Consider the following 14,341-nt stretch of genomic DNA (forward strand, 5'->3'; position numbering starts at 1 on the left):
GGGCAGGCCCCCGGATGCAGACCCTGGATGAAGGCCCCGGATGAGGTGTGGGAACCGGCTAGGTTAGCTCGCAGGGTTTTTCTCCTCCTAACCTGCCAACCCTGCTGGGCCGCCTTTGCGACCAGAGTGCCTGTAATGACTGACAGCTCCGGACTTGGGAAGGCGGCCCCGCTGGCCCTTCCTTGCTTCAGCCAGTCCTCGAGACTCCCTGCGGAGTGGTGGGCGACACACGTGTATATCGGGAGATGAGAAAGAACCGCAGACCTAAAGGTCAGATTTCCTGAGTCAGCCGTTCGGAAGCTAGCCCAAGGGTACAGAATACACTGATTAAACAGAGGATTGAAGGCTCTTTGGTTATAGAAGGTACACACAGAAAGTCGGAGATCAGAATCTAATAAGGTTCTTGGGGGAAGGCAGGGGCATTGGGCAAATTGCAGTGGAAGAGAGAAACTGAGAATAGAAGAGAGCCACGTTCCTGGACAGACTGGACTATGCAGAAACCTGGATAAGTAAAGCACGGAAAACTTGAACAGGCCGGAGTGCCGGAACAGAACTCCCTAGAGCATTATGATGTCATGGATCTTTAAAGAATGTGGTCTTGTGAAACTAGATCTGCTAGGGACTAGCAAGTCTCTTAAGGAATAAAAACAGTGATTTGAAAGGGATTTCGCTATTACTTCTTTGTTTAAGCCCACAAATCAAATGTTATCCTTTAATGCTATTTGTGATGTTTAGTTTAAACTATATAGCTTTAAAGAAAATGTATGAGCAGCTGCACTTCATTAATTTTTCCCTTAATGCCCACCACTGCAGTAGGCATGGATAAATACAAAAAAAGGTAAAACTTTCACACCAGAAATGATGCTCTAAATATGGGTTTGTCTTCCCAGCTGCTTTGCCTCCACTAGCACCATCATCTGAGAACTTACAGGATGCCTCATCCATTGGACATACCTTAAACTAAGCAACCCATTTTATAGTCAAGAAGGTATGACAATGAGCTTCTAAACACAGAATTCATGGTGCTTACTCATCATTCAGAAGCAGCTAGCTTGGCAGAACTATGGAAAGGCATGTATTGAAGACCCAGCTAAATTGCTAAATGCCTGGGGATACAGTATATGCATTGATATACACTGAACCAATAACATAAACATGGTATTGTATCACCAACATAAAGACTACAGGAACCAACGGGTCAGAATAGTGGTGGCCCCTATTACTGTCATCCAGTAATCCATTTGTGGAATTTATGCTTTCTACTTCCAGACCTAGAGTCTGCTGGGTTATGGTCCAGATTTTCTAATGAACATTTAGGAGATACCTTGTGTTCTACTTAACTGGAAACTGAGAATAGCACCAGGCCACTTTGGGTCCCTTGTGCCAGTAGATAAGTAGGCAAAAACCAGTTATTATAAATGCCCCCACAGTCCCTGCCACACACACTATATAAATGGAAAAACATACCCAGCCAGTTGCATTCAATAACCTACCTTCAACCATTTTAATGTAAAAATAGGTGTGGAGGTAGACAGAAGAGGGCATGTTTGTACAAAGAAGAAAAGCACAATGCATAATAATGCAATGGCACTTAGAGATGACTTGGAACACTGGATGGAAATATGAGGAAAAAGTTCTGGGAATATGATGTCTTCAAGGAAGACCACAGGTTATCCAGTGCTAAGGATCAAAGACATACTCAAGTGGATTATTGAAGAGTCATCGGGAAGTAAAAAGAGGAAACAATGGCAACCACAGCAAGGCCAAACTTCATAAGGAATGGACCGTTTTTCGGGGCTTGGAAGGTTATTCGCAATATTGCTTAGTCACTGGCAGCCTCTGTCGCAGATGGCTGTTCCTTTTGTGGGCTTCAGCTGTCATGCTCCAAGTTGTCTTGGAACTTACAGTGGTGTCACAGTCATTCAAGGTCCCAGTTACAGTTTTATTAAAGATGAAGTTTCTTGATCTACTTATGAAGTAGTGGTAAAAAGTCATAATTATTGTGATAACTCTGACAGCAAAATGTCTCAAATTTGACTTACTATAGTAATTCCATTATTGTTATTCTGGAAACTCCTGGAAGCCTTAGACAAGCTCAGAAACTTATAACTTCTGGTATTAGAAAGAATGCCTGTGGCCCGTAAAGCAAGTATTTGAAAATAATGCCCATTCAAATGGCAATGCGTAACCAGGGTCCCCAGAGCAGCAACCACTTCGGTTTTGTGAAACCACTCATTGTTTTTTTTTATTTTTTTAGTGATTATTTTTATTTAAATGTTTTTGAGATGTAATTCAAATACCACACCATTCTGCAAACTATACAAGTCAAAGGTATTTAGTATGCTTACAAACAGTGTGAGCATCTTCACAATTAATTGCAGAACATTTTCGTCACCCTCAAAAACAGCCTCACCTAAGGGCAGTCTCTTCCTATTCCTCCCCCAGCCCTGGCAACCACTAATATACTACTTGTCCATGGGTTTGCCTATGTCCAGAATAGGACATCTATACAAAATGCCATCACACAGTACACAATCTTTTGTGACTGGTTTCTCTCACCCAGCATATTTTCAAGGTTCATTCATGGTGCTACATGGGGTCTGTACTTCATTCCTTTGCCTGGCCCAGTAGTATTTTATCCTACCGAAACACTGCATTTTGCTTCTCTATCACTTGATGGATATTTGAGTTGTTTCTAATTTTTGAGTATTATGAACCATACATCTATAAACAATCATATATAATTTTTCATTTGGGTATATATCTAAGGATGGAATTATTACAGTTAACACCGGTTAACTCGAACAAGGTGAGGAAATGCCAGAATATTTTCCAAAGCGGCTGCACTACAGCGTGTTTACCACTACAGTGTATTGAGGGCTCAATAAGAAAAGTATAGAGGAAACGTACTGGACCAGATCCAGGGAAGCTTAATCCCTGTTTTTCCGCAGAGTTAAAGCTGCGCCAAAGAAAGCGATTCCCACCCCTAAACCGAACCCCAGTGATGGATGAGGAGGGATGCAAACCCTCCGGTTGCTGAGAGGACCCTGAAACGGAGCCCAGACCCGGACGGACGAGGCTGACCCGCTTCGGCTGCTGCGACGGACACACGCGCACACGTTCTCTCTGGGTTTGAGCCCGCAGGTCGCCCTTCGATTCCCCAGAGCCGCCTCCCTTTTATATCCCAGCAGCCCCCAGACTTCTCCGGGGTTCGAGGTGAGACGCAGTCCGGCTGGGAGCTCGGGGCGGGGACAGAAGCGGCTCCACGTCCCCAACCTGCACCCCAGCCTCTATGGGTTGCAAGGAACAATGGTTAAGTGACTTATGGGCAACAATGAAAGCAAAAGATAGTTTTTATTCTTGTGGAGTAATCTAATTGAGATATGGCATGAAAGCATTAAAAATTAAGTTTCAGGGTAAAAGCTGTCAAAAAATGTTACATACCAAACTAGAAATGGAGACAGTGAGTCTAGAGTCTAGAGATGACAAGGTGCTAGGACTGCTCAAGGAATGTAAAATAAAACCCAGCCTTTCTACTGGTACTCACCCAGAATATGAGCTGAAGAACATCTAAGAGAGCCTTTCCAGGTCAGAGAAGAGCGGCAGCTCCTGACCTCAGCCCCATGCCTTTGAGTTCCATGCCCTTGGAGTCCTCTCATTTTGATTCATACTGCTACTGTGGGGGAAGGCCCCTGGGAAAGTGCCATCCTCCCCTTCCCACCTTTAAAACTTAGACCCAGATGTCAAAAACCAAGATTTCTTTTCCTCTCTCTCCTTAAAATACCTAAGACAAAATGGAATGTTCAAAAGATATGTCGCTAAAAAATGAAAGGAAATAAGCACAGAACATACAGTTGTTGGCAGATGAACATAAGATGGGTCACAGGTGATGACAGAGAATGTTAACGCTGTAAGATGGGGACACAAAAGTTAGGGCTCATCAGGACAGGTGACATGGGTTTCAGTACTTCTAAAATATAAATACAAGTTCTAATTTTTTGCCCTGCGTCCCAGTGGCTCATCTTGTCCACGCTGCTTTGGTGATCACCTTAGAGTGACCAGACCACTTCTTTTAGACTGGAGGGCAGTGTGACAGCACTGTTAGGGCCTTGGACTTCAGACTGGGTGTGAGTCCTGCACTAGCTGGATGTTATCGAGTCTTTCTCAGCTTCTTTTTTTCAACTATAAAACAAGAGTAATAATCATGTGTACTTTATTAGGTTTCCACGGATATTAAGTGAGCTGAGTGTGTAAGGCACCAAATACACCTGGCACACAGCTAACATTACCATGTCACACCATTGGGTTTAGTAAATTGTCTTCACGAGCACTTGTATGAGTTGTTAGCAGGACAGAAATCCAATGCGACTTTTCAAATACTTCTTATTAAATTTTTCTTCCTTGCAGGATTATAAAAACCAATCTCATAAAACATCTAGGACAGAAAGGACAGTCCTGCAAATGTACCCTGTTTGGATCAAGTGAGCCAGTTCCTTGAACCTGAATAATGACCATTGAATGAAGGGGTGCTGCCCATCCGTCTCCCCAAGTTGCCCAGGAGATAAAAAACACGGCGATCATGAAAGCGGAGGAGGAAGATGAAAAGGATGGGGAAGACCATTTCAAAAAGAATGAAGTAAGACAGCATTATCACCACAATTTCTTAGTCATTCCACAACTATGAATGAGAGAGCTTTATTATCATTATACTTTGTTGCATATCAAGGAGCAAACGAGAAAATGGCTCATACAGCTGCTGAGAAAATTATTTTTCTGGCATGTCTGGACAGAGTATGTACAATTTTTAATGATAAGTCAGCTCATACATTAATAACTGTTCCTCTTAGTGATAATACAATATCTCATTGAATCTGTACTATTGAAGAAACATTGAGAAGCAATGCTTATTACACGGCTACAGCGTGGTACAGATTTTGCTACTGGACTTGACGAAAGCACTAATACTGCAAGTTGTCCAACAAACACTCTTGGTTTGTGTCCGATATGTGTGGCAAGATGATTTTATAGAGGGTCTGTTGTGTTGTTTAAGTTTAAATTCACATACAGCCAGGTTAGATTTATTTATTGAATTAGAAAAGTGTATTGTTCATCAGTACAAATTAAATTGGACAAATTGTAAGAGAATTTCCAATGATGGAACAGCACGTTTGACTGGGAAACAGAGTTGTTGAAAATTATTAGAAGCAGCTCAGAACGATGCTCTTTGGAATCACTGTTTTATTCATCCAGAAGCGTTGGTATCCAGAGAAGCGTTGGTATCCAGTCTAATGGATGTATTGAGAAATGCAGTGACAGTTGTTAATTTCACTAAAGGAAGCTCACTGAACAGCTGACTTCTTGAAATATTTTGTTCAGAGATTGGAGTTAATCATACCCACTCACTGTTTCATACAAAGGTTTGTTGGTTGTCTCGAAGAAAAGTATTGAGCCAAGTATGTGAACTCAGAAATGAGATTTACACTTTTCCTCAATGAAAAGCAATCTCGTTTGACAACTATTTTTGAAGATGACATTTGGGTAACAAAATTGGCATATTTAAGTGATATTTCTGACATTCTTACTGAATTAAATTTGAAACTACAGGGGAAAAACAATGATGTATTCCAATGTCTTGAACATATCTTATGATTCCAAAAGACATTATTGTTGTGGCAAGCAAGACTTAAAAGCAACCACCCCAGCTTCTACCTGTTCCCGACACTGTTACAACACCCTGAAAAGAACATTCTTAGTGAAGACTGCTTCAAAGAAACAAAATTAGAGATACTGTTGCACCTCATTTCTTTGTCTCGAATCTTTAATTACTACTTTCCAGAAAAGAAATTTAAATTGTTAAAGGAAGATATTTGGATGAAAGATCCATTTACTTTTCAAACCCCAGAATCAATCACTGAGTTAAACTTGGTGCCTGAAGAAGAGAATGAATTGTTGCAGCTCAGTTCATTATTCACACTGAGGGAATTATGATAAGACATTAAGTTTATCAGCATTTTGGATGAAGCTTAAAGGTGAATTTCCATTGCTAAGTAGAAAGGGTGTGTTGCTATTATTGCCATTTACAACTACCTATTTGTGTGAACTAGAATTTTCAATCTTGACACGATGAAAAACAAAGAAATAGGCTCAGCAATGCCCCCAACACACATGTAGCTGCATCTTCCTGTGACCCTGACTGGGATGAACTCACGGACAGGGAACACACCCATCACGTTAAAAACAGTCTTTGCAAAACTTTGGCTTTGTATATTTTTTGGCATTTTTTGTATATTGTATTGAAATATTAATAAAAGTTATGTTTGGAATTTACTAGGCTTCTTTTCATGAATAGTAAGTAACAGTAAGTATTGTTTCATGAAACTTGTATCAGTATATAGGATAATACTGTAAAATACAGGATCCAGCAGAACTAATGCCTGCTTGAGTGTGGTTGGTAGGGTAATAATATGGGTGTAATAATTTACAGTTTTAATTTGACCATTTCACCTAAAATGTCAGATGGTATGCTTGAGTGTGATATTGTTATGTTACTGAATTACATGCTTATGATTTTGTAAGTAAAAGAGGTGATATCTGTGCCAAACCCTATATATATACATTGTCAGTTTCGAAAATTAGCGCTCTTGACAATTTTGTACTCAGGTCTGGTTCACCTGCCCACTGTCCCTACCTTGGTCCTCCCTTTGAGTCAGAGCCCCATGCAGGTTCTGTTATTCACCACGCATGTGCCTGTGTGCTCTCTGCTTTTTGTGCTAATTCCAGATAGTGGATCTCGATGCCAATTACAGTTTAACACCATCGTCCTTATAACTGGGTTTCTGTGAGCAGGGGCACATGTTGTCATCCTAGCTAGTGAGGTGTGCTGGGCCGTCTATCTGCACATTTCTGAGGTTTCCCTTGCTCTCAGAAAGAGACACAAAAGATAGTGATGATTGTGGCATAGTTTATGAATCTCCCCAGATCCCTTCTCAAAAACACAGCAGCAAGGATAGCAAAACTGAAACCTGCGGACAGTGTCTACAGCAAAACCAGGTGACAATTTACCACCTACAGTTACGAAACTAATGTAAGTCTCAAGTCATTGTGTAAAAGGGAGCAGAGAAGCAACAAGCATGTGAAAGATCTGAGAACTGCAAAATAATCAACAGGAACTCGTGCAAAATTTTGGTGAGCTATACTGAGAATAGCAATTGAAACTAAGAGGAGTTTGCACACTTCACTAGAGGGGAAGTTTTAGGGGGTTGTAGTAAAGTCTGGGAACAGTTTGGGCCCTGAGGAATAGAATCTGAATTGAACAAGACAGAGACAAGACAGACCAAGTCTTAATTTTGTGTCCTTGAGGATGAGCCAGAGCCCAGAAGACAGCCAGGCCCCCACCCAGGGGCCAGGGACCTCACTGGAGAAGTCTACAGACGTGATGTCATGACCCCTCAGTTCTGAGACAAGTCTGAACTAAGCAAACGGGGGTGGTGAATCCAGTGTGCCCCATCCCTCCTAATTGCTCTCCAGGGCCCAAGAGCAAGAGAGTGCTGCCCAGTTGTTTCAGAAGAGAAGGAGCCTGAAGTACAGCCAAAGCTGTCTTGCCTACACCTCAACTGGGCCAACATTAAGTCGGCAGCACTGGGCTTATGCAAAAGTAACAGTGAGACACATGGTCCTGCCTAGAAATGCTAAAATTGAGGATTTTTGACATGAGAAATGGAAGGTAAAGGATGGCAGAAGGTCCCACAGCCAGGAGTTGAGACCAGGTCCAGTCATGAACCTGTCACTCCCCAAGCGAACTGGCCTGCGTTTGTTAGGAGGTTATCCTTTTTAATTTTATTGTTATTTTAAAATATATTTTATTGATTATGCTATTACAGTTGTCCCATTTCCCCCCTTTGTTCCCCTCCACCCTGCACACCCTCTCCCACCCACATTCCCCCACTTTAGTTCATGTCCATGTGTCTTAAGTTCTTTAGTTTCTACATTTCCCACAGTATTCTTGCCCTCCCCTTCTACCTACTGTTTATGCTACTTATTCTCTGTACCTACTCCCCCTTCTCCTCCTCCGACTCCCCTCTTGCTAACCCTCCATGTGATCTCCATTTCTGTGGTTCTGTTCCTGTTCTAGTTGTTTGCTTAGTTTGTTTTTGTTTTAGGCGTGGTTGTTAATAATTGTGAGTTTACTGTCATTTTACTATACATGTTTTTTAAAAAAATTTATTTATTTATTTTTAGAGAGAAAGAAGGGAGGGAGAAAGAGAGGAAGAGAAACATCAATTTGTGGTTGCCTCTCATGTGGCCCCCACTGGGGACCTGGCCCGCAACCCAGGCATGTGCCCTGACTGGGAATTGAACCAGTGACTCCTTGGTTTGCAGCCTGCTCAATCCACTGAGCTATACCAGCCAGGGCTACTATACATGTTTTTTATCTTCTTTTTCTTAGCTAAGTCCCTTTAACATTTCATATAATAAGGGCTGTGATGATGAACTCCTTGAACTTGACTTTATCTGAGAAGCACTTTATCTGTCCTTCCATTCTAAATGAAAGCTTTGCTGGACAGAGCAATCTTGGCTGCAGGTCTTTGGATTTCATGACTTGGAATACTTCTTTCCAGCCCCTTCTTGCCTGTAAGCCCTCTTTTGAGAAATCAGCTGACAGTCTGATGGGCACTCCTTTGTAGATAACTGTCTTCTTATCTCTTGCTGCCTCTAGGATTATCTCCTTCATTTTAATCTTGGCTAATGTAATTATGATGTGCCTTGGTGTGTTCCTTCTTGGATCCAACTTCTTTGGGACTCTCTGAGCTTCCTAGACTTTCAGGAAGTCTATTTCCTTTGCCAGACTGGGGAAGTTCTCCTTTATTATTTGTTCAGATAAGTTTTCCAGTTGTTGTTCTTCCTCTTCTCCTTCTGGCACCCCTAAAATTCGGATGTTGGAATGTTTAAAGATGTCCTGGATGTTCCTAAGCCTCTCCTCATTTTTTGAGTTCTTGTTTCTTTATTCTGTTCTGATTGGATATTTCTTTCTTCCTTCTGGTCCACTCCATTGATTTGAATCCAGTTTTCTTTCCATTGCTATTGGTTCCCTGTGCATTTTCCTTCATTTTCTTTAGTGTAGCCTTCATTTTTTCATCTAATTTGCAACCAAATTCAACCAGTTATGTGAGCATCCTTCTCACCAGTGTTTTGAACTGTGCATCTGTTATGTTGGCTATTACTTGATCACTTAAAATTATTGGCTCTGGGGCTTTGATTTGTTCTTCTGTTTGAGCCATAATTTTTTGGTCTGGTCGTGCCTGTTACATATGAGGGGCAGAGCCTTAGGTATTCACCAGAGCAGGGCAACCCAGTTGCTGGGTTGTGATGCTATATGTGGGCCCAGGGTCAGAGAGGGAACAATGGCACTTTCTCTACTCATATTTCAGTCCCTTCCGCCACTTCCCACAAGCAAATTGTGCTCTTCTGGTGCTGACTCCCATGCAGGTGAGCTTGTGTACATTCTAGGACCCTGTGGGTCTCTCCAGCAAACTTTCCTGTGAGGCTGGAAGTCTCTCCTGGCACCTCAACCCCTACAGGTGTTTTCAATTGGTGTTTTGAGGCTTTATTTCCCCACTCTGGGACCCTAGGTTGTGTGGTCTGTCTTGCTCCCCAATTTCACCTGGTTTATCTGCACTCAAATGTGGGACCACCTGGTCAGCCATCCACCTTGTGCACAGGGCCTCACTTCACAATTGCCACCTCTCTGGGTCTGCCCATTGCCACCCCTCACCCAGGGTCCACCCACTGCCATCTTACAAGCCCAGGGTGCCTTGTGCACCCAGTTCCACCACTTTTTGTGCTGTGATTCCTCTCCACTCAGCTGCCCAACTCCACCCTGCCTACCAGTCTGGATGAATGTGTTTATTTTAACTCCTTGGTTGTCCAACTTCCATACAGTTCAATTTTCTGTCATTTCTGGTTGTTATTTTGTTTCTAAATTGTCATTGTCCTAATTTTGGTCATGCGAGGAGGCACAGTGTGTCTACCTACGCCTCCATCTTAGCTGGAAGTCTCCAGGCTATCCTTTTTTACATAAGGATGTTCCGCAAACAGTCCTACATTTTATTAGGTATAATAATAATTGTTAACACCAGACACTCCATCCTGGGAGTGGGTCTAGGAACATGTGCAAATGCTTACAGTTCTTACCATATGGTTGGTGCCAAAGGGGTGATGCAGAAATGGGCACAGCCCAAGCACCAGATCCCAGAGTTAGGAGACAGTTTTCTAGCCCCATGTGCCCTTCCTTGACTGTCCCCACTCCATTCACCATGGGCTCAGGGAGCTAGAAAACTTTATAGAATGTTAAAATGATCATGTTGAATTTCGTCATCTTACAGGTGAGAAAATTGACTCACCAGCCAGGATTAGAAATTCTGGTCTTTAATACTTCCCATGTTTTTTCCTCTATGTTACAGTTGTACCATTTTAATATTAAACTCAATGCAATATAATTAAGAAAAAATCTATGCTTAAAAATATATTCCAAAGAGTAGAGGGAAATGGGTTCCGACTTATCCATTTTGTTAGGATAATGAGCCAATAGCTTTTTTCAGCTGCATCTATCAATTGGCTCAATCTACATTTTGTTCTCAAGGCACACATCCAAGCATAACCCTTGGGGTGCCTGGCTTTTGTCTAATAGAGGATAGGGAGTAGAGACAACAGCTCTTTGTAAGTCAACTACAGCACTAATTAACTTGAAAAGGCGTAGTTTCCACATACTAGGAGGTCATAGCACCTCTGACCTTCCACAGGCCTCTCTTACCTGCCACCTATTGCCATTCTTCCTGTTCCTTCCTGGCTCTTGCCTTCTAATTACCTAGACATGGAGTGGGGTGGACAGGTAGAGATGGCATGGGATAGCTGGTGAAGAGCAGAGAACCTCCGAAGTCCCAAATACTCCCAGCATCAATTTGAGATGCCTGAAAGCTGGTAACAACAAACTCTGTTAGATGCTGCAGGGGCAATCAAAGGGGACCAAACCATGGTCTTTGCCCCCTACCGGAGGGAAGCTTTCTGAGGAAAACAAACTTGGAGTTGACAACCAACTAAAATGTAAATAGAAATTTCAAATGAAATGCTAAAGTACAGGTGAGAAAAAAGTTTCTATGGGCCCTCATAAGAGAGGACTCTAATGATGAAAAATATTTCATAGAAGTCCTATCTAAAAACTGGGCCAAGAAGGGGTGTGGGTGGAAGGGCATTTCTATCCAAAGAGAACAACGTGGGTGAAGGAGGAACATGCTGTGGGAATGACGTAGAGTTCTCAAAGGGAGTAGGTGGGGAACTGATGGGGAAAGGCTTTGACTGCTAGGAGTCAGGGGTGCAAGCTCTTTAGGTCGCTGGTAACTAGCAAGAGCACTTTAAATAGGGACCAGGGATGAGAAAACTACTGCAAAGATTTAGAAGTTTACCTGGAAACAAAAAGAGAAATGAGATGTGATTTTGTGGGAGAAATGTCTACAGGAAAGTAATTTTTTGTTTGTTTTTAAGTATAAGGAAAATCTGAGTATGTTTTATGTTTATAAAAAGAAGGACTCTCCCTGGCTGGTGTAGCTCAGTGGATTGAGTGCAGACCTGCAAACCAAACAACCACAGTTTGATTCCCAGTCAGGGCATTTGCCTGGGTTGCACGCCAGTTCCCAGCAGGGGATGCACGAGAGGCAACCATACATTGATATTTCTCTCCCTCTCTCCTTCCCTTCCCCTCTAAAGATAAATAAATAACATCTTGAAAAAAAAGACTCGATGGAAAGAAGCATCTGTGTCCATTGCTGCCTCTCTCACTCTTCCTTTTTCAAAGAGCAGGAGGATGTCAAGGGAGACTGTCCTTAATGTATATCTCCTTCACTTCAATGCTTTGACTTCTTGTCATATCCTTTCCTTCTGTATCTAAGGAACTAGTGTTGCTACTGTCATCAAAGATGAACTTCACAGCCTACGTTCTCCATATCATTTCCTTCTGTCTCTGGGATCTGATTCCAACACATTATCTTCTAGTTTAAATATTCTCCTTTCCACTGATTCTTTTTATAAAGGTCCTCATGTATGTAGAGAAGAAGACAGGGAGCCTTGTTACCACTGGGTGAGGGTGGAAGTGCAGGTTACCTGCATAGTTTCCACTGATAACAGCCTAGTGAGCCCACTTAGCCTTTGCTGATGGGGATAAAAACGGGGCCATAGTTTTTTCTGTGGTGTTGAGCTAGAGTAGAGTAGTTGTTGTCTAAAAGTTTTCTGTCTTTCCCTGAGTAGGCAGCTCAGTTGGTTAGAGCATCATCCCAATATGCCAAGGTTGTGGGTTCAATCCCTGGTCAGAGCACATACAATAAGCAACCAATGAATGCACAAATAAGTGGAAAAACAAGTTAATCTCTCTCAAATAAATCAATAAAAAATTTTTAAATAAAAAAGTTTTCTGTCTTGCTAGGTTGCCCTTTTCTGAAAGATTTTCTTGTGGCTTTGATTTTTCTAGATTGCCTGGTTCTCCAGCACCCAGTCTGGTACATATGAGGTGGGAAAAAACCCAGGGAACTCACTGCTGTGTCACCCCTTTGATTCCAAGGCCTAAAGACAGTTTTCGTTCCACCCTTCGGTCTTCTTCTTTTTTTTTTTTTTTTACAGATTTTATTTATTTATCTTTAGAGGGGAAGGGAAGGAGAGAAGGAGAGAAGTATCAATGTATGGTTGCCTCTTGTGAGTCCCCTGCTGGGAACTGGTCTGCAACCCAGGCATGTGCCCTGACTGGGAATCAAACTGTGATCGTGTGGTTCGCAGGCCCATGCTCAATCCACTGAGCTACACCAGCCAGGGCCACCCTTCAGTCTTCTTATATCTGTTTTACACATAGTGTCCAGAGGGATTAGTTGTATTTAGTGGAAGGAATAAGGGAAAATACTCTACTTCCCAGAACTGGAAGTACCCATAATTTCACTTGAGTTTTATGGCCATGAGTTTAGAAGATGAGCTGCAAGCACATGTATCTTTCTTCAGTCACTTCCAATGACTACAGTGCAAGTACTGGGAAGATAGAGGTTGAACTTAATCATGACTGTGATTTTTGTCAAGTGAGTATGCCAAAGCAAAGAGGGACAGGAGAATTGAATGATCATAATGATTGACCATGAACTTTATGTTGGAGAAGGAGGAGGGAGAGGACATCAATGAGTGAAGGACAGCAAACATAACAACATCAATGGGTTGGAGGTACTAACAATATTGAAAGGTCGTTGGAGTCTATACACTAGAGAAAGGAAGCTGGAAAGACAGTGGTCACAGGGTGGGATGCATGAAGCTGAGTTTCAGGTCATAACAAGCTCTGAAGCATGACTACAGGACCATGCAACTGTGGTAGAATGGAGGACAAGATCACTGGAGAAGATGATTAAGAGAATGGAGACACCAGGGTCTCAGAAGTCCCTGGTTAGAAGAACCATTTATATCTATATAGAAATTGCCAAGAATTAAGGCAGAGATAGTTCTAAAGAGCAATGGTGATCCAGGAACTAAAATCAAGGAGAAATAAAAGAAAATAATGTAGGGGCCAGTAGACTATAACAATGAGGGAAAGAAAGTGGGAATGATCAAATCTGATGACAACGTTGACAGCCTTTTCCCTACCTGACTCTGGCTCCCAGTTCCTGTTCGCTTTGTTGTTACTTTTGGAAAATGAGAGTCTGAATTATAAGATCACCATTGCCAATGAGCACCAAAACAATTGTTCTCACTAGGTGAGATTTCCGGCTTGCCTAGGCCATAGCCCGGGAGTTTCTATACCCCCTGGTTTGTCACGATCCTCTGGTCTGAGAGGGAGATTGAAGAGAGAATCAACTAGAGCACGTTTCTCTAACATGTTTCCTTCTGGGACACATAGTTCTGTCCCCAGGCTAACAATCTCAGCATTGATTCCTCACGCCTCAGGATTCACTCGGTAATCAGCAGAGGAGGATGGGAGATACAGAGGAATAACTAGTACCATTATTTCCATCTGGGAACAAAACCAGAAGTTGAAGAAGGCAACCCTGGGAAAGAGATAGGCGGAATGAATAGTTACATTTCACTCCATCCTAAAGTTACATTTATCGAGCGCCTTCTGTGCCTCTGTGTGTCTGGCTCTACATTGAGTGCTTGTTTGTTTGTTAGCACTGTGGTACTGCAGGATAGTGTTATTTTTCTACCTTTACAGATGGGGAAAATGCTCAGAAAAGTAAATAACTGAATAATTGTCACATTTACCAAAAGACAGAGATAGGATTCAGACCACAGTCTACCTGATGCAAAAGTTTATGTTGCATGGCGA

General features: G+C 42.2%; 1 long non-coding RNA gene across 1 annotated transcript; it reads left to right on the plus strand.

Moving 5' to 3' along the window:
* The first annotated feature begins 15 nt into the window (after positions 1–15).
* Positions 16–14,071, plus strand: LOC118974714 (uncharacterized). The gene is made up of 3 exons (XR_005063948.1): positions 16–363; positions 4,408–4,636; positions 13,963–14,071. It is a non-coding gene; the product is annotated as an uncharacterized LOC118974714 (long non-coding RNA).
* Positions 14,072–14,341: the final 270 nt, after the last annotated feature.

Source organism: Sturnira hondurensis, unplaced genomic scaffold, assembly GCF_014824575.4.
Source record: "Sturnira hondurensis isolate 20B ecotype Veracruz unplaced genomic scaffold, ASM1482457v3 Scaffold0001509, whole genome shotgun sequence".
Taxonomy (NCBI): domain Eukaryota; kingdom Metazoa; phylum Chordata; class Mammalia; order Chiroptera; family Phyllostomidae; genus Sturnira; species Sturnira hondurensis.